Here is an 18,078-nt window from a genome sequence, read left to right as displayed (position 1 = left end):
ACATGTGGCAAGACGCTCCTCGGGGCGCGTCTTGCTGGGGCCTCTCTCTTGGAGGTGCTCAATCAGACCCAGTGGTGACAAGTGGCAAGACGCTCCTCAGGGCGCGTCTTGCTTGGGCCTCTCTCCTGGAGGCCCTCTCTCAGACCCAGTGTTGACATGTGGCAAGACGCTCCTCCGGGCGCATCTTGCTTGGGCCTCTCTCCTGGAGGCCCTCAGTCAGACCCATTGTTGACATGTGGCAAGACGCTCCTCGGGGTGCGTCTTGCTTGGGCCTCTCTCCTGGAGGCGCTCAGTCAGACCGAGTGCTGACATAAGGCAAGATGCTCCTCGGGGCGCGTCTTGCTGGGGCCTCTCTCCTGGAGGCGCTCAGTCAGACCCAGTGCTGACATGTGGCAAGACTCTCCTCGGGGCGCGTCTTGCTTGTGCCTCTCTCCTGGAGGCGCTCACTCAGACTGAGTAGTGACATGTGGCCTGACGCTCCTCGGGGCGCGTCTTGCTTGGGCCTCTCTCCTGGAGGCCCTCTGTCAGACCCAGTGTGGACATGTGTCAAGACGCTCCTCGGGGCGCAGTCTTGCTTGGGCTTCTCTCCTGGAGGCCTTCAGTCAGACCCATTGTTGACATGGGGCAAGACGCTCCTCGGGGCGCGTCTTGCTTGGGCTTCTCTCCTGGAGGCGCTCAGACAGACCCAGTGTTGACATGTGACAAGACGCTCCTTGGGGCGCGTCTTGCTTGGGCCTCTCTCCTGGAGGCGCTCAGTCAGAACCAGAGGTGACATGTGGCAAGACGCTCCTCCGGGCGCATCTTGCTTGGGCCTCTCTCCTGGAGGCCCTCAGTCAGACCCATTGTTGACATGTGGCAAGACGCTCCTCGGGGCGCTTCTTGCTTGGGCCTCTCTCCTGGAGGCGCTCAGTCAGACCCAGTGTTGACATGTGGCAAGACGCTCCTCGGGGTGCGTCTTGCTTGGGCCTCTCTCCTGGAGGCGCTCAGTCAGACCCAGTGGTGACACGTGGAAAGACGCTCCTCGGGGCGCGTGTTGCTTGGGCCTCTCTCCTGGAGGCGCTCAGTCAGACCCAGTGTTGACACGTGGCAAGACACTTCTCGGGGCGCGTCTTGCTTGGGCCTCTCTCCTGGAGGCGCTCAGTCAGACCCAGTGTTGGCATGTGGCAAGACACTCCTCGGGGCGCGTCTTGCTTGGGCCTCTCTCCTGGAGGCGCTCAGTCAGAACCAGAGGTGACATGTGACAAGACGCTCTTCCGGGCGAATCTTGCTTGGGCCTCTCTCCTGGAGGCCCTCAGTCAGACCCATTGTTGACATGTGGCAAGACGCTCCTCGGGGCGCGTCTTGCTTGGGCCTCTCTCCCGGAGGCGCTCAGTCAGACCCAGTGTTGACATGTGGCAAGACGCTCCTCGGGGCGCGTCTTGCTTGGGCCTCTCTCCTAGAGGCGCTCAGTCAGACCCAGTGATGACACGTGGAAAGACGCTCCTCGGGGCGCGTGTTGCTTGGGCCTCTCTCCTGGAGGCGCTCAGTCAGACCCAGTGTTGACACGTGGCAAGACGCTCCTCGGGGCGCGTCTTGCTTGGGCCTCTCTCCTGGAGGCGCTCAGTCAGACCCAGTGTTGGCATGTGGCAAGACACTCCTCGGGGCGCGTCTTGGTTGGGCCTCTCTCCTGGAGGCGCTCATTCAGACCCAGTGGTGACATTTGGCAAGACGCTCCTCGGGGCGTGTCTTGCTTGGGCCTCTCTCCTGGAGGCGCTCAGTCAGACCCAGTGTTGACATGTGGCAAGGCGCTCCTCTGGGCGCGTCTTGCTTGGGCTTCTCTCCTGGAGGCCCTCAGTCAGACCCATTGTTGACATGTGGCAAGACGCTCCTCGAGGCACGTCTTGCTTGGGCCTCTCTCCTGGAGGCGCTCAGTCAGACCGAGTAGTGACATGTGGCAAGACGCTCCTCGGGGCGCGTCTTGCTTGGACCTCCCTCCTGGAGGCGCTCAGTCAGACTGAGTAGTGACATGTGGCAAGACGCTCCTCGGGGCGCATCTTGCTTGGACCTCTCTCCTGGAGGCGCTCAGTTAGACCGAGTAGTGACATGTGGCAAGACGCTCCTCGGGGCGCGTCTTGCTGGGGCCTCTCTCCTGGAGGTGCTCAATCAGACCCAGTGGTGACACTTGGCAAGATGCTCCTCGGGGCGCGTCTTGCTTGGGCCTCTCTCCTGGGGGAGCTCAGTCAGACCCAGTGGTGACACGTGGCAAGACGCTCCTCGAGGCGCATCTTGCTTGGGCCTCTCTCCTGGAGGCGCTTAGTCAGACCCAGTGTTGACACGTGGCAAGACGCTCCTCGGGGCGCGTCTTGCTTGGGCCACTCTCCTGGAGGTGCTCAGTCAGACACAGTGTTGACATGTGGAAAGACACTCCTCGGGGCGCGTCTTACTTGGGCCTCTCTCATGGAGGCCCTCTGTCAGACCCAGTGTTGACATGTGTCAAGACGCTCCTCGGGGCGCGTCTTGCTTTGGCCTTTCTCCTGGAGGCGCTCAGTCAGACCGAGTGCTGACATGTAGCAAGAAGCTCCTCGGGGTGCGTCATGCTTGGGCTTCTCTCCTGGAGGCCCTCAGTCAGACCCATTGTTGACATTTGGCAAGACGCTCCTCGGGGCGCGTATTGCTTGGGCCTCTCTCCTGGATGCCCTCTGTCAGACCCAGTGTTGACATGTGGCAAGACTCTCCTCGGGGCCTGTCTTGCTTGGGCTTCTCTCATGGAGGCCCTCAGTCAGACCCAGTGTTGACATGTGTCAAGACGCTCCTCGGGGCGTGTCTTGCTTGGGCCTCTCTCCTGGAGGAGCTCAGTCAGACCCAGTGGTGACACGTGGCAAGATGCTCCTCGAGGCGCATCTTGCTTGGGCCTCTCTCCTGGAGGCGCTAAGTCAGACCCAGTGTTGACACGTGGCAAGACGCTCCTCGGGGCGCGTCTTGCTTGGGCCACTCTCCTGGAGGCGCTCAGTCAGACACAGTGTTGACATGTGGAAAGACACTCCTCCTGGCGCGTCTTGCTTGGGCCTCTCTCATGGAGGCCCTCTGTCAGACCCAGTGTTGACATGTGTCAAGACGCTCCTCGGGGCGCGTCTTGCTTTGGCCTCTCTCCTGGAGGCGCTCAGTCAGACCCAGTGTTGACATGTGGCAAGACGCTCCTCGGGGCGCTTCTTGCTTGGGCTTCTCTCCTGGAGGCCCTCAGTCAGACCCATTGTTGACATGTGGCAAGACGCTCCTCGGGGCACGTCTTGCTTGGGCCTCTCTCCTGGAGGCGCTCAGTCCGACCGAGTAGTGACATGTGGCAAGACGCTCCTCGGGGCGCGTCTTGCAGGGGCTTCTCTCATGGAGGCACTCAGTCAGACCCAGTGTTGGCATGTGCCAAGACGCTCCTCGGGGCGCGTGTTGCTTGGACCTCTCTCCTGGAGGCGCTCAGTCAGACCGAGTAGTGACATGTGGCAAGACACTCCTCGGGGCGCTTCTTGCTTGGGCGTCTCTCCTGGAGGCCCTCAGTAAGACCCATTGTTGACATGTGGCAAGAAGCTCCTCGGGGCGCGTCTTGCTTGGGCTTCTCTACTGGAGGCCCTCAGTAAGACCCATTGTTGACATGTGGCAAGAAGCTCCTCAGGGCGCGTCTTGCTTGGGCTTCTCTCCTGGAGGCCCTCAGTAAGACCCAGTGTTGACATGTGGCAAGACGCTCCTCTCGGCGCGTCTTGCTTGGGCCACTCTCCTGGAGGCGCTCAGTCAGACCCAGTGCTGACATGTGGCAAGAAGCTCCTCGGGGCGCGTCTTGCTTGGGCTTCTCTCCTGGAGGCCCTCAGTAAGACCCATTGTTGACTTGTGGCAAGACGCTCCTCGGGGCGCGTCTTGCTAGGGCTTCTCTCCTGGAGGCCCTCAGTAAGAACCATTGTTGACATGTGGCAAGACGCTCCTCGGGGCGCGTCTTGCTTGGGCCTCTCTCCAGAAGGCCCTCAATCAGACCCAGTGTTGACACGCGGCAAGACGCTCCTCGGGGCGCGTCTTACTTGGGCCTCTCTCCTGGAGGCGCTCAGTCAGACCAAGTGGTGACGTGTGGCAAGACACTCCTTGGGGCGCGTCTTGCTTGGGCCTCTCTCATGGAGGCCCTCTGTCAGACCCAGTGTTGACATGTGGCAAGACACTCCTCGGGGCGCGTCTTGCTTGGGCCTCTCTCATGGAGGCCCTCTGTCAGACCCAGTGTTGACATGTGTCAAGACGCTCCTCGGGGCGCGTCTTGCTTTGGCCTCTCTCCTGGAGGCGCTCAGACAGACCGAGTGCTGACATGTGGAAAGAAGCTCCTCGGGGCGCGTCTTGCTTGGGCTTCTCTCCTGGAGGCCCTCAGTAAGACCCATTGTTGACATGTGGCAAGACGCTCCTCGGGGCGCGTCTTGCTTGGGCCTCTCTCCAGAAGGCCCTCAATCAGACCCAGTGTTGACACATGGCAAGACGCTCCTCAGGGCGCGTGTTGCTTGGGCCTCTCTCCTGGAGGCGCTCAGTCAGACCAAGTGGTGACATGTGGCAAGACACTCCTCGGGGTGCGTCTTGCTTGGGCCTCTCTCCTGGAGGCCCTCTGTCAGACCCAGTGTTGACATGTGTCAAGATGCTCCTCGGGGCGCGTCTTGCTTGGGCTTCTCTCCTGGAGGCCCTCAGTCAGACCCATTGTTGACATGTGGCAAGACGCTCCTCGGGGTGCGTCTTGCTTGGGCCTCTCTCCTGGAGGCGCTCAGTCAGACCGAGTGCTGACATGTGGCAAGACGCTCCTCGGGCCGCGTGTTGCTTGGGCTTCTCTCCTGGAGGCCCTCAGTCAGACCCATTGTTGACATGTGGCAAGACGCTCCTCGGGGCGCGTCTTGCTTGGGCTTCTCTCCTGGAGGCGCTCAGAAAGACCCAGTGTTGACATGTGACAAGACGCTCCTCGTGGCGCGTCTTTCTTGGGACTCTCTCCTGGAGGCGCTCAGTCAGAACCAGAGGTGACATGTGGCAAGACGCTCCTCGGGGCGCGTCTTGCTTGGGCCTCTCTCCTGGAGGCCCTCTGTCAGACCCAGTGTTGACATGTGGCAAGACGCTCCTCCGGGCGCATCTTGCTTGGGCCTCTCTCCTGGAGGCCCTCAGTCAGACCCATTGTTGACATGTGGCAAGACGCTCCTCGGGGCGCGTCTTGCTGGGGCCTCTCTCCTGGAGGCGCTCAGTCAGACCGAGTGCTGACATAAGGCAAGACGCTCCTCGGGGCGCGTCTTGCTGGGGCCTCTCTCCTGGAGGCGCTCAGTCAGACCCAGTGCTGACATGTGGCAAGACGCTCCTCGGGGGGTATCTTGCTTGGACCTCTCTCCTGGAGGCGCTCAGTCAGACTGAGTGGTGACATGTGGCCTGATGCTCCCCGGGGCACGGCTTGCTTGGGCCTCTCTCCTGGAGGCGCTCAGTCAGACCCAGTGGTGACATGTGGCAAGACACTCCTCGGGGCGCGTCTTGCTTGGGCCTCTCTCCTGGAGGCGCTCTGTGAGACCGAGTGCTGACATGTGGCAAGACGCTCCTCGGGCCGCGAGTTGCTTGGGCCTCTCTCCTGGAGGCCCTCTGTCAGACCCAGTGTTGACATGTGGCAAGACGCTCCTCCGGGCGCATCTTGCTTGGGCCTCTCTCCTGGAGGCCCTCAGTCAGACCCATTGTTGACATGTGGCAAGACGCTCCTCGGGGCGCGTCTTGCTTGGGCCTCTCTCCTGGAGGCGCTCAGTCAGACCGAGTGCTGACATAAGGCAAGACGCTCCTCGGGGCGCAACTTGCTGGGGCCTCTCTCCTGGAGGCGCTCAGTCAGACCCAGTGCTGACATGTGGCAAGACGCTCCTCGGGGCGCGTCTTGCTTGGGCCTCTCTCCTGGAGGCGCTCAGTCAGACTGAGTAGTGACATGAGGCCTGACGCTCCTCGGGGCGCGTCTTGCTTGGGCCTCTCTCCTGGAGGCGCTCAGTCAGACCCAGTGGTGACATGTGGCAAGACACTCCGCGGGGCGTGTCTTGCTTGGGCCTCTCTCCTGGAGGCCCTCTGTCAGACACAGTGTTGACATGTGTCAGGACGCTCCTCGGGGCGCAGTCTTGCTTGGGCTTCTCTCCTGGAGGCCCTCAGTCAGACCCATTGTTGACATGTGGCAAGACGCTCCTCGGGGCGCGTCTTGCTTGGGCTTTTCTCCTGGAGGCGCTCAGACAGACCCAGTGTTGACATGTGACAAGACGCTCCTCGGGGCGCGTCTTGCTTGGCCCTCTCTCCTGGAGGCGCTCAGTCAGAACCAGAGGTGACATGTGGCAAGACGCTCCTCCGGGTGCATCTTGCTTGGGCCTCTCTCCTGGAGGCGCTCAGTCACACCCAGTGGTGACACGTGGAAAGACGCTCCTCGGGGCGCGTCTTGCTTGGGCCTCTCTCCTGGAGGTGCTCATTCAGACCCAGTGGTGACATGTGGCAAGACGCTCCTCGGGGCGAGTATTGCTTGGGCCTCTCTCCTGAATGCCCACTGTCAGACCGAGTGTTAACATGTGGCAAGACTCTCCTCGGGGCGCGTCTTGCTTGGGCTTCTCTCATGGAGGCCCTCAGTCCGACCCAGTGTTGACATGTGTCAAGACGCTCCTCGGGGCGTGTCTTGCTTGGGCCTCTCTCGTGGAGGCGCTCAGTCAGACCCAGTGTTGACATGTGGCAAGACGCTCCTCTGGGCGCGTCTTGCTTGGGCTTCTCTCCTGGAGAACCTCAGTCAGACCCATTGTTGACATGTGGCAAGACGCTCCTCGGGGCACGTCTTGCTTGGGCCTCTCTCCTGGAGGCGCTTAGTCAGACCGAGTAGTGACATGTGGCACGACGCTCCTCGGGGCGCGTCTTGCTTGGACCTCCCTCCTGGAGGCGCTCAGTCAGACCGAATAGTGACATGTGGCAAGACGCTCCTCGGGGCGCATCTTGCTTGGACCTCTCTCCTGGAGGCGCTCAGTTAGACCGAGTAGTGACATGTGGCAAGACGCTCCTCGGGGCGCGTCTTGCTGGGGCCTCTCTCCTGGAGGAGCTCAGTCAGACCCAGTGGTGACACGTGGCAAGACGCTCCTCGGGGCGCATCTTGCTTGGGCCTCTCTCCTGGAGGCGCTAAGTCAGACCCAGTGCTGACATGTGGCAAGAAGCTCCTCGGGACGCGTCTTGCTTGGGCTTCTCTCCTGGAGGCGCTCAGTCAGACACAGTGTTGACATGTGGAAATACACTCCTCGGGGCGCGTCTTACTTGGGCCTCTCTCATGGAGGCCCTCTGTCAGACCCAGTGTTGTCATGTGTCAAGACGCTCCTCGGGGCGCGTCTTGCTTTGGCCTCTCTCCTGGAGGCGCTCAGTCAGACCGAGTGCTGACATGTAGCAAGAAGCTCCTCGGGGTGCGTCATGCTTGGGCTTCTCTCCTGGAGGCCCTCAGTCAGACCCATTGTTGACATTTGGCAAGACGCTCCTCGGGGCGCGTATTGCTTGGGCCTCTCTCCTGGATGCCCTCTGTCAGACCCAGTGTTGACATGTGGCAAGACTCTCCTCGGGGCCTGTCTTGCTTGGGCTTCTCTCATGGAGGCCCTCAGTCAGACCCAGTGTTGACATGTGTCAAGACGCTCCTCGGGGCGTGTCTTGCTTGGGCCTCTCTCCTGGAGGAGCTCAGTCAGACCCAGTGGTGACACGTGGCAAGACGCTCCTCGAGGCGCATCTTGCTTGGGCCTCTCTCCTGGAGGCGCAAAGTCAGACCCAGTGTTGACACGTGGCAAGACGCTCCTCGGGGCGCGTCTTGCTTGGGCCACTCTCCTGGAGGCGCTCAGTCAGACACAGTGTTGACATGTGGAAAGACACTCCTCGGGGCGCGTCTTGCTTGGGCCTCTCTCATGGAGGCCCTCAGTCAGACCCAGTGTTGACATGTGTCAAGACGCTCCTCGGGGCGCGTCTTGCTTTGGCCTCTCTCCTGGAGGCGCTAAGTCAGACCCAGTGTTGACATGTGGCAAGACGCCCCTCGGGGCGCTTCTTGCTTGGGCTTCTCTCCTGGAGGCCCTCAGTCAGACCCAGTGTTGACATGTGGCAAGACACTCCTCGGGGCGCGTCTTGCTTGGGCCTCTCTCATGGAGGCCCTCTGTCAGACCCAGTGTTGACATGTGTCAAGACGCTCCTCGGGGCGCGTCTTGCTTTGGCCTCTCTCCTGGAGGCGCTCAGACAGACCGAGTGCTGACATGTGGAAAGAAGCTCCTCGGGGCGCGTCTTGCTTGGGCTTCTCTCCTGGAGGCCCTCAGTAAGACCCATTGTTGACATGTGGCAAGACGCTCCTCGGGGCGCGTCTTGCTTGGGCCTCTCTCCAGAAGGCCCTCAATCAGACCCAGTGTTGACACATGGCAAGACGCTCCTCAGGGCGCGTGTTGCTTGGGCCTCTCTCCTGGAGGCGCTCAGTCAGACCAAGTGGTGACATGTGGCAAGACACTCCTCGGGGTGCGTCTTGCTTGGGCCTCTCTCCTGGAGGCCCTCTGTCAGACCCAGTGTTGACATGTGTCAAGATGCTCCTCGGGGCGCGTCTTGCTTGGGCTTCTCTCCTGGAGGCCCTCAGTCAGACCCATTGTTGACATGTGGCAAGACGCTCCTCGGGGTGCGTCTTGCTTGGGCCTCTCTCCTGGAGGCGCTCAGTCAGACCGAGTGCTGACATGTGGCAAGACGCTCCTCGGGCCGCGTGTTGCTTGGGCTTCTCTCCTGGAGGCCCTCAGTCAGACCCATTGTTGACATGTGGCAAGACGCTCCTCGGGGCGCGTCTTGCTTGGGCTTCTCTCCTGGAGGCGCTCAGAAAGACCCAGTGTTGACATGTGACAAGACGCTCCTCGTGGCGCGTCTTTCTTGGGACTCTCTCCTGGAGGCGCTCAGTCAGAACCAGAGGTGACATGTGGCAAGACGCTCCTCGGGGCGCGTCTTGCTTGGGCCTCTCTCCTGGAGGCCCTCTGTCAGACCCAGTGTTGACATGTGGCAAGACGCTCCTCCGGGCGCATCTTGCTTGGGCCTCTCTCCTGGAGGCCCTCAGTCAGACCCATTGTTGACATGTGGCAAGACGCTCCTCGGGGCGCGTCTTGCTGGGGCCTCTCTCCTGGAGGCGCTCAGTCAGACCGAGTGCTGACATAAGGCAAGACGCTCCTCGGGGCGCGTCTTGCTGGGGCCTCTCTCCTGGAGGCGCTCAGTCAGACCCAGTGCTGACATGTGGCAAGACGCTCCTCGGGGGGTATCTTGCTTGGACCTCTCTCCTGGAGGCGCTCAGTCAGACTGAGTGGTGACATGTGGCCTGATGCTCCCCGGGGCACGGCTTGCTTGGGCCTCTCTCCTGGAGGCGCTCAGTCAGACCCAGTGGTGACATGTGGCAAGACACTCCTCGGGGCGCGTCTTGCTTGGGCCTCTCTCCTGGAGGCGCTCTGTGAGACCGAGTGCTGACATGTGGCAAGACGCTCCTCGGGCCGCGAGTTGCTTGGGCCTCTCTCCTGGAGGCCCTCTGTCAGACCCAGTGTTGACATGTGGCAAGACGCTCCTCCGGGCGCATCTTGCTTGGGCCTCTCTCCTGGAGGCCCTCAGTCAGACCCATTGTTGACATGTGGCAAGACGCTCCTCGGGGCGCGTCTTGCTTGGGCCTCTCTCCTGGAGGCGCTCAGTCAGACCGAGTGCTGACATAAGGCAAGACGCTCCTCGGGGCGCAACTTGCTGGGGCCTCTCTCCTGGAGGCGCTCAGTCAGACCCAGTGCTGACATGTGGCAAGACGCTCCTCGGGGCGCGTCTTGCTTGGGCCTCTCTCCTGGAGGCGCTCAGTCAGCCTGAGTAGTGACATGAGGCCTGACGCTCCTCGGGGCGCGTCTTGCTTGGGCCTCTCTCCTGGAGGCGCTCAGTCAGACCCAGTGGTGACATGTGGCAAGACACTCCGCGGGGCGTGTCTTGCTTGGGCCTCTCTCCTGGAGGCCCTCTGTCAGACACAGTGTTGACATGTGTCAGGACGCTCCTCGGGGCGCAGTCTTGCTTGGGCTTCTCTCCTGGAGGCCCTCAGTCAGACCCATTGTTGACATGTGGCAAGACGCTCCTCGGGGCGCGTCTTGCTTGGGCTTTTCTCCTGGAGGCGCTCAGACAGACCCAGTGTTGACATGTGACAAGACGCTCCTCGGGGCTCGTCTTGCTTGGCCCTCTCTCCTGGAGGCGCTCAGTCAGAACCAGAGGTGACATGTGGCAAGACGCTCCTCCGGGTGCATCTTGCTTGGGCCTCTCTCCTGGAGGCGCTCAGTCACACCCAGTGGTGACACGTGGAAAGACGCTCCTCGGGGCGCGTCTTGCTTGGGCCTCTCTCCTGGAGGTGCTCATTCAGACCCAGTGGTGACATGTGGCAAGACGCTCCTCGGGGCGAGTATTGCTTGGGCCTCTCTCCTGAATGCCCACTGTCAGACCGAGTGTTAACATGTGGCAAGACTCTCCTCGGGGCGCGTCTTGCTTGGGCTTCTCTCATGGAGGCCCTCAGTCCGACCCAGTGTTGACATGTGTCAAGACGCTCCTCGGGGCGTGTCTTGCTTGGGCCTCTCTCGTGGAGGCGCTCAGTCAGACCCAGTGTTGACATGTGGCAAGACGCTCCTCTGGGCGCGTCTTGCTTGGGCTTCTCTCCTGGAGAACCTCAGTCAGACCCATTGTTGACATGTGGCAAGACGCTCCTCGGGGCACGTCTTGCTTGGGCCTCTCTCCTGGAGGCGCTTAGTCAGACCGAGTAGTGACATGTGGCACGACGCTCCTCGGGGCGCGTCTTGCTTGGACCTCCCTCCTGGAGGCGCTCAGTCAGACCGAATAGTGACATGTGGCAAGACGCTCCTCGGGGCGCATCTTGCTTGGACCTCTCTCCTGGAGGCGCTCAGTTAGACCGAGTAGTGACATGTGGCAAGACGCTCCTCGGGGCGCGTCTTGCTGGGGCCTCTCTCCTGGAGGAGCTCAGTCAGACCCAGTGGTGACACGTGGCAAGACGCTCCTCGGGGCGCATCTTGCTTGGGCCTCTCTCCTGGAGGCGCTAAGTCAGACCCAGTGCTGACATGTGGCAAGAAGCTCCTCGGGATGCGTCTTGCTTGGGCTTCTCTCCTGGAGGCGCTCAGTCAGACACAGTGTTGACATGTGGAAATACACTCCTCGGGGCGCGTCTTACTTGGGCCTCTCTCATGGAGGCCCTCTGTCAGACCCAGTGTTGTCATGTGTCAAGACGCTCCTCGGGGCGCGTCTTGCTTTGGCCTCTCTCCTGGAGGCGCTCAGTCAGACCGAGTGCTGACATGTAGCAAGAAGCTCCTCGGGGTGCGTCATGCTTGGGCTTCTCTCCTGGAGGCCCTCAGTCAGACCCATTGTTGACATTTGGCAAGACGCTCCTCGGGGCGCGTATTGCTTGGGCCTCTCTCCTGGATGCCCTCTGTCAGACCCAGTGTTGACATGTGGCAAGACTCTCCTCGGGGCCTGTCTTGCTTGGGCTTCTCTCATGGAGGCCCTCAGTCAGACCCAGTGTTGACATGTGTCAAGACGCTCCTCGGGGCGTGTCTTGCTTGGGCCTCTCTCCTGGAGGAGCTCAGTCAGACCCAGTGGTGACACGTGGCAAGACGCTCCTCGAGGCGCATCTTGCTTGGGCCTCTCTCCTGGAGGCGCAAAGTCAGACCCAGTGTTGACACGTGGCAAGACGCTCCTCGGGGCGCGTCTTGCTTGGGCCACTCTCCTGGAGGCGCTCAGTCAGACACAGTGTTGACATGTGGAAAGACACTCCTCGGGGCGCGTCTTGCTTGGGCCTCTCTCATGGAGGCCCTCAGTCAGACCCAGTGTTGACATGTGTCAAGACGCTCCTCGGGGCGCGTCTTGCTTTGGCCTCTCTCCTGGAGGCGCTAAGTCAGACCCAGTGTTGACATGTGGCAAGACGCCCCTCGGGGCGCTTCTTGCTTGGGCTTCTCTCCTGGAGGCCCTCAGTCAGACCCATTGTTGACATGTGGCAAGACGCTCCTCGGGGCACGTCTTGCTTGCGCCTCTCTCCTGGAGGCGCTCAGTCAGACCGAGTAGTGACATGTGGCAAGACGCTCCTCGGGGCGCGTCTTGCAGGGGCTTCTCTCATGGAGGCACTCAGTCAGACCCAGTGTTGACATGTGCCAAGACGCTCCTCGGGGCGCGTGTTGCTTGGACCTCTCTCCTGGAGGCGCTCAGTCAGACCGAGTAGTGACATGTGGCAAGACGCTCCTCGGGGCGCGTCTTGCTTGGGCTTCTCTCCTGGAGGCCCTCAGTAAGACCCATTGTTGACATGTGGCAAGAAGCTCCTCGGGGCGCGTCTTGCTTGGGCTTCTCTCCTGGAGGCCCTCAGTAAGACCCATTGTTGACATGTGGCAAGAAGCTCCTCGGGGCGCGTCTTGCTTGGGCTTCTCTCCTGGAGGCCCTCAGTAAGACCCAGTGTTGACATGTGGCAAGACGCTCCTCGGGGCGCGTCTTGCTTGGGCCTCTCTCCTGGTGGCGCTCAGTCAGACCCAGTGCTGACATGTGGCAAGAAGCTCCTCGGGGCGCGTCTTGCTTGGGCTTCTCTCCTGGAGGCCCTCAGTAAGACCCATTGTTGACTTGTGGCAAGACGCTCCTCGGGGCGTGTCTTGCTTGGACCTCTCTCCCTGAGGCGCTCAGTCAGACCCAGTGTTGACATTTGGCAAGACACTCCTCGGGGCGCGTCTTGCTTGGGCCTCTCTCATGGAGGCCCTCTGTCAGACCGAGTGCTGACATGTGGCAAGAAGCTTCTCGGGGCGTGTCTTGCTAGGGCTTCTCTCCTGGAGGCCCTCAGTAAGAACCATTGTTGACATGTGGCAAGACGCTCCTCGGGGCGCGTCTTGCTTGGGCCTCTCTCCAGAAGTCCCTCAATCAGACCCAGTGTTGACACGTGGCAAGACGCTCCTCGGGGCGCGTCTTACTTGGAACTCTCTCCTGGAGGCGCTCAGTCAGACTGAGTAGTGACATGTGGCCTGACGCTCCTCGGGGCGCGTGTTGCTTGGGCCTCTCTCCTGGAGGCGCTCAGTCAGACCAAGTGGTGACATGTGGCAAGACACTCCTTGGGGCGCGTCTTGCTTGGGCCTCTCTCATGGAGGCCCTCTGTCAGACCCAGTGTTGACATGTGGCAAGACACTCCTCGGGGCGCGTCTTGCTTGGGCCTCTCTCATGGAGGCCCTCTGTCAGACCCAGTGTTTACATGTGTCAAGACGCTCCTCGGGGCGCGTCTTGCTTTGGCCTCTCTCCTGGAGGCGCTCAGACAGACCGAGTGCTGACATGTGGAAAGAAGCTCCTCGGGGCGCGTCTTGCTTGGGCTTCTCTCCTGGAGGCCCTCAGTAAGACCCATTGTTGACATGTGGCAAGACGCTCCTCGGGGCGCGTCTTGCTTGGGCCTCTCTCCAGAAGGCCCTCAATCAGACCCAGTGTTGACACGTGGCAAGACGCTCCTCAGGGCGCGTGTTGCTTGGGCCTCTATCCTGGAGGCGCTCAGTCAGACCAACTGGTGACATGTGGCAAGACACTCCTCGGGGCGCGTCTTGCTTGGGCCTCTCTCCTGGAGGCCCTCTGTCAGACCCAGTGTTGACATGTGTCAAGATGCTCCTCGGGGCGCGTCTTGCTTGGGCTTCTCTCCTGGAGGCCCTCAGTCAGACCCATTGTTGACATGTGGCAAGACGCTCCTCGGGGTGCGTCTTGCTTGGGCCTCTCTCCTGGAGGCGCTCAGTCAGACCGAGTGCTGACATGTGGCAAGACGCTCCTCGGGCCGCGTGTTGCTTGGGCTTCTCTCCTGGAGGCCCTCAGTCAGACCCATTGTTGACATGTGGCAAGACGCTCCTCGGGGCGCGTCTTGCTTGGGCTTCTCTCCTGGAGGCGCTCAGAAAGACCCAGTGTTGACATGTGACAAGACGCTCCTCGGGGCGCGTCTCTCTTGGGACTCTCTCCTGGAGGCGCTCAGTCAGAACCAGAGGTGACATGTGGCAAGACGCTCCTCGGGGCGCGTCTTGCTTGGGCCTCTCTCCTGGAGGCCCTCAGTCAGACCCATTGTTGACATGTGGCAAGACGCTCCTCGGGGCGCGTCTTGCTGGGGCCTCTCTCCTGGAGGCGCTCACTCAGACCGAGTGCTGACATAAGGCAAGACGCTCCTCGGGGCGCGTCTTGCTGGGGCCTCTCTCCTGGAGGCGCTCAGTCAGACCCAGTGCTGACATGTGGCAAGAAGCTCCTCGGGGCGCGTCTTGCTTGGGCTTCTCTCCTGGAGGCCCTCAGTAAGACCCATTGTTGACATGTGGCAAGACGCTCCTCGGGGCTCGTCTTGCTTGGGCCTCTCTCAAGAAGGCCCTCAATCAGACCCAGTGTTGACACGTGGCAAGACGCTCCTCGGGGCGCGTCTTGCTTGGGCCTCTCTCCTGGAGGCGCTCAGTCAGACCAAGTGGTGACATGTGGCAAGACACTCCTCGGGGCGCGTCTTGCTTGGGCCTCTCTCCTGGAGGCCCTCTGTCAGACCCAGTGTTGACATGTGTCAAGACGCTTCTCGGGGCGCGTCTTGCTTGGGCTTCTCTCCTGGAGGCCCTCAGTCAGACCGAGTGCTGACATAAGGCAAGATGCTCCTCGGGGCGCGTCTTGCTGGGGCCTCTCTCCTGGAGGCGCTCAGTCAGACCAAGTGCTGACATGTGGCAAGACTCTCCTCGGGGCGCGTCTTGCTTGGGCCTCTCTCCTGGAGGCGCTCAGTCAGACTGAGTAGTGACATGTGGCCTGACGCTCCTCGGGGCGCGTCTTGCTTGGGCCTCTCTCCTGGAGGCCCTCTGTCAGACCCAGTGTGGACATGTGTCAAGACACTCCTCGGGGGGCAGTCTTGCTTGGGCTTCTCTCCTGGAGGCCTTCAGTCAGACCCATTGTTGACATGTGGCAAGACGCTCCTCGGGGCGCGTCTTGCTTGGGCTTCTCTCCTGGAGGCGCTCAGACAGACCCAGTGTTGACATGTGACAAGACGCTCCTTGGGGCGCGTCTTGCTTGGGCCTCTCTCCTGGAGGCGCTCAGTCAGAACCAGAGGTGACATGTGGCAAGACGCTCCTCCGGGCGCATCTTGCTTGGGCCTCTCTCCTGGAGGCCCTCAGTCAGACCCATTGTTGACATGTGGCAAGACGCTCCTCGGGGCGCGTCTTGCTTGGGCCTCTCTCCTGGAGGCGCTCAGTCAGACCCAGTGTTGACATGTGGCAAGACGCTCCTCGGGGCGCGTCTTGCTTGGGCCTCTCTCCTGGAGGCGCTCAGTCAGACCCAGTGGTGACACGTGGAAAGACGCTCCTCGGGGCGCGTGTTGCTTGGGCCTCTCTCCTGGAGGCGCTCAGTCAGACCCAGTGTTGACACGTGGCAAGACGCTCCTCGGGGCGCGTCTTGCTTGGGCCTCTCGCCTGGAGGCGCTCAGTCAGACCCAGTGTTGACATGTGGCAAGACGCTCCTCTGAACGCGTCTTGCTTGGGCTTCTCTCCTGGAGGCCCTCAGTCAGACCCATTGTTGACATGTGGCAAGACGCTCCTCGGGGCACGTCTTGCTTTGTCCTCTCTCCTGGAGGCGCTCAGTCAGACCGAGTAGTGACATGTGGCAAGACGCTCCTCGGGGCGCGTCTTGCTTGGACCTCCCTCCTGGAGGCGCTCAGTCAGACCGAGTAGTGACATGTGGCAAGACGCTCCTCTGGGCGCATCTTGCTTGGACCTCTCTCCTGGAGGCGCTCAGTTAGACCGAGTAGTGACATGTGGCAAGACGCTCCTCGGGGCGCGTCTTGCTGGGGCCTCTCTCCTGGAGGTGCTCAATCAGACCCAGTGGTGACAAGTGGCAAGACGCTCCTCGGGGCACGTCTTGCTTGGGCCTCTCTCCTGGAGGCCCTCTGTCAGACCCAGTGTTGACATGTGGCAAGACGCTCCTCCGGGCGCATCTTGCTTGGGCCTCTCTCCTGGAGGCCCTCAGTCAGACCCATTGTTGACATTTGGCAAGACGCTCCTCGGGGCGCGTCTTGCTTGGGCCTCTCTCCTGGAGGCGCTCAGTCAGACCGAGTGCTGACATAAGGCAAGACACTCCTCGGGGCGCGTCTTGCTTGGGCCTCTCTCATGGAGGCCCTCTGTCAGACCCAGTGTTGACATGTGTCAAGACGCTCCTCGGGGCGCGTCTTGCTTTGGCCTCTCCTGGAGGTGCTCAGTCTGACCGAGTGCTGACATGTGGCAAGACGCTCCTCGGGGCGCTTCTTGCTTGGGCCTCTCTCCTGGAGGCGCTCAGTCAGACCCAGTGGTGACATGTGGCAAGACGCTCCTCGGGGCGCGTAATGCTTGGGGCTCTCTCCTGGATGCCCTCTGTCAGACCCAGTGTTGACATGTGGCAAGACTCTCCTTGGGGCGCGTCTTGCTTGGGCTTCTCTCATGGAGGCCCTGAGTCAGACCCAGTGTTGACATGTGTCAAGACGCTCCTCGGGGCGCGTCTTGCTTGGGCCTCTCTCCTGGAGGCGCTCAGTCAGACCGAGTGCTGACATAAGGCAAGACACTCCTCGGGGCGCGTCTTGCTTGGGCCTCTCTCATGGAGGCCCTCTGTCAGACCCAGTGTTGACATGTGTCAAGACGCTCCTCGGGGCGCGTCTTGCTTTGGCCTCTCCTGGAGGTGCTCAGTCTGACCGAGTGCTGACATGTGGCAAGACGCTCCTCGGGGCGCTTCTTGCTTGGGCCTCTCTCCTGGAGGCGCTCAGTCAGACCCAGTGGTGACATGTGGCAAGACGCTCCTCGGGGCGCGTAATGCTTGGGGCTCTCTCCTGGATGCCCTCTGTCAGACCCAGTGTTGACATGTGGCAAGACTCTCCTTGGGGCGCGTCTTGCTTGGGCTTCTCTCATAGAGGCCCTGAGTCAGACCCAGTGTTGACATGTGTCAAGACGCTCCTCGGGGCGTGTCTTGCTTGGGCCTCTCTCCTGGAGGCGCTCAGTCAGAACCAGTGTTGACATGTGGCAAGACGCTCCTCGGGGTGCTTCTTGCTTGGGCTTCTCTCCTGGAGGCCCTCAGTCAGACCCATTGTTGACACGTGGCAAGACGCTCCTCGGGGCACGTCTTGCTTGGGCCTCTCTCCTGGAGGCACTCAGTCAGACCGAGTAGTGACATGTGACAAGACGCTCCTCGGGGCGCGTCTTGCTTGGGCCTCTCTCCTGGAGGCGCTCAGTCAGACCCAGTGTTGACATGTGGCAAGACGCTCCTCGGGGCGCGACTTGCTTGGGCCTCTCTCCTGGAGGTTCTCAGTCAGACCCAGTGTTGACATGTGGCAAGATGGTCCTCGGGGCGCGTCTTGCTTGGACCTCCCTCCTGGAGGCGCTCAGTCAGACCGAGTAGTGACATGTGGCAAGACGCTCCTCGGGGCGCGTGTTGCTGGGGCCTCTCTCCTGGAGGAGCTCAGTCAGACCCAGTGGTGACACGTGGCAAGACGCTCCTCGGGGCGTGTCTTGCTTTGGCCTCTCCTGGAGGCGCTCATTCAGACCGAGTGCTGACATGTGGCAAAAAGCTCCTCGGGGCGTGTCTTGCTTGGGCCTCTCTCCTGGAGGCGCTCAGTCAGACCCAGTGTTGACATGTGGCAAGACGCTCCTCGGGGCGCTTCTTGCTTGGGGTTCTCTCCTGGAGGCCCTCAGTCAGACCCATTGTTGACATGTGGCAAGACGCTCCTCGGGGCACGTCTTGCTTGGGCGTCTCTCCTGGAGGCGCTCAGTCAGACCGAGTAGTGACATGTGACAAGACGCTCCTCGGGGCGCGTCTTGCTTGGACCTCTCTCCTGGAGGCGCTCAGTCAGACCCAGAGGTGACATGTGGCAAGACGCTCCTCGGGCCTCTCTCCTGGAGGCGCTCAGTCAGAACCAGTGTTGACATGTGGCAAGACGCTCCTCGGGGCGCATCTTGCTTGGGCCTCTCTCCTGGAGGTGCTCAGTCAGACCCAGTGTTGACGTGTGGCAAGACGCTCCTCGGGGCGTGTCTTGCTGGGGCTTCTCTCATGGAGGCACTCAGTCAGACCCAGTGTTGA

This window comes from Nothobranchius furzeri, chromosome 7 (assembly GCF_043380555.1).
Source record: "Nothobranchius furzeri strain GRZ-AD chromosome 7, NfurGRZ-RIMD1, whole genome shotgun sequence".
NCBI lineage: Eukaryota > Metazoa > Chordata > Actinopteri > Cyprinodontiformes > Nothobranchiidae > Nothobranchius > Nothobranchius furzeri.
This window is presented reverse-complemented; position numbering follows the sequence as displayed.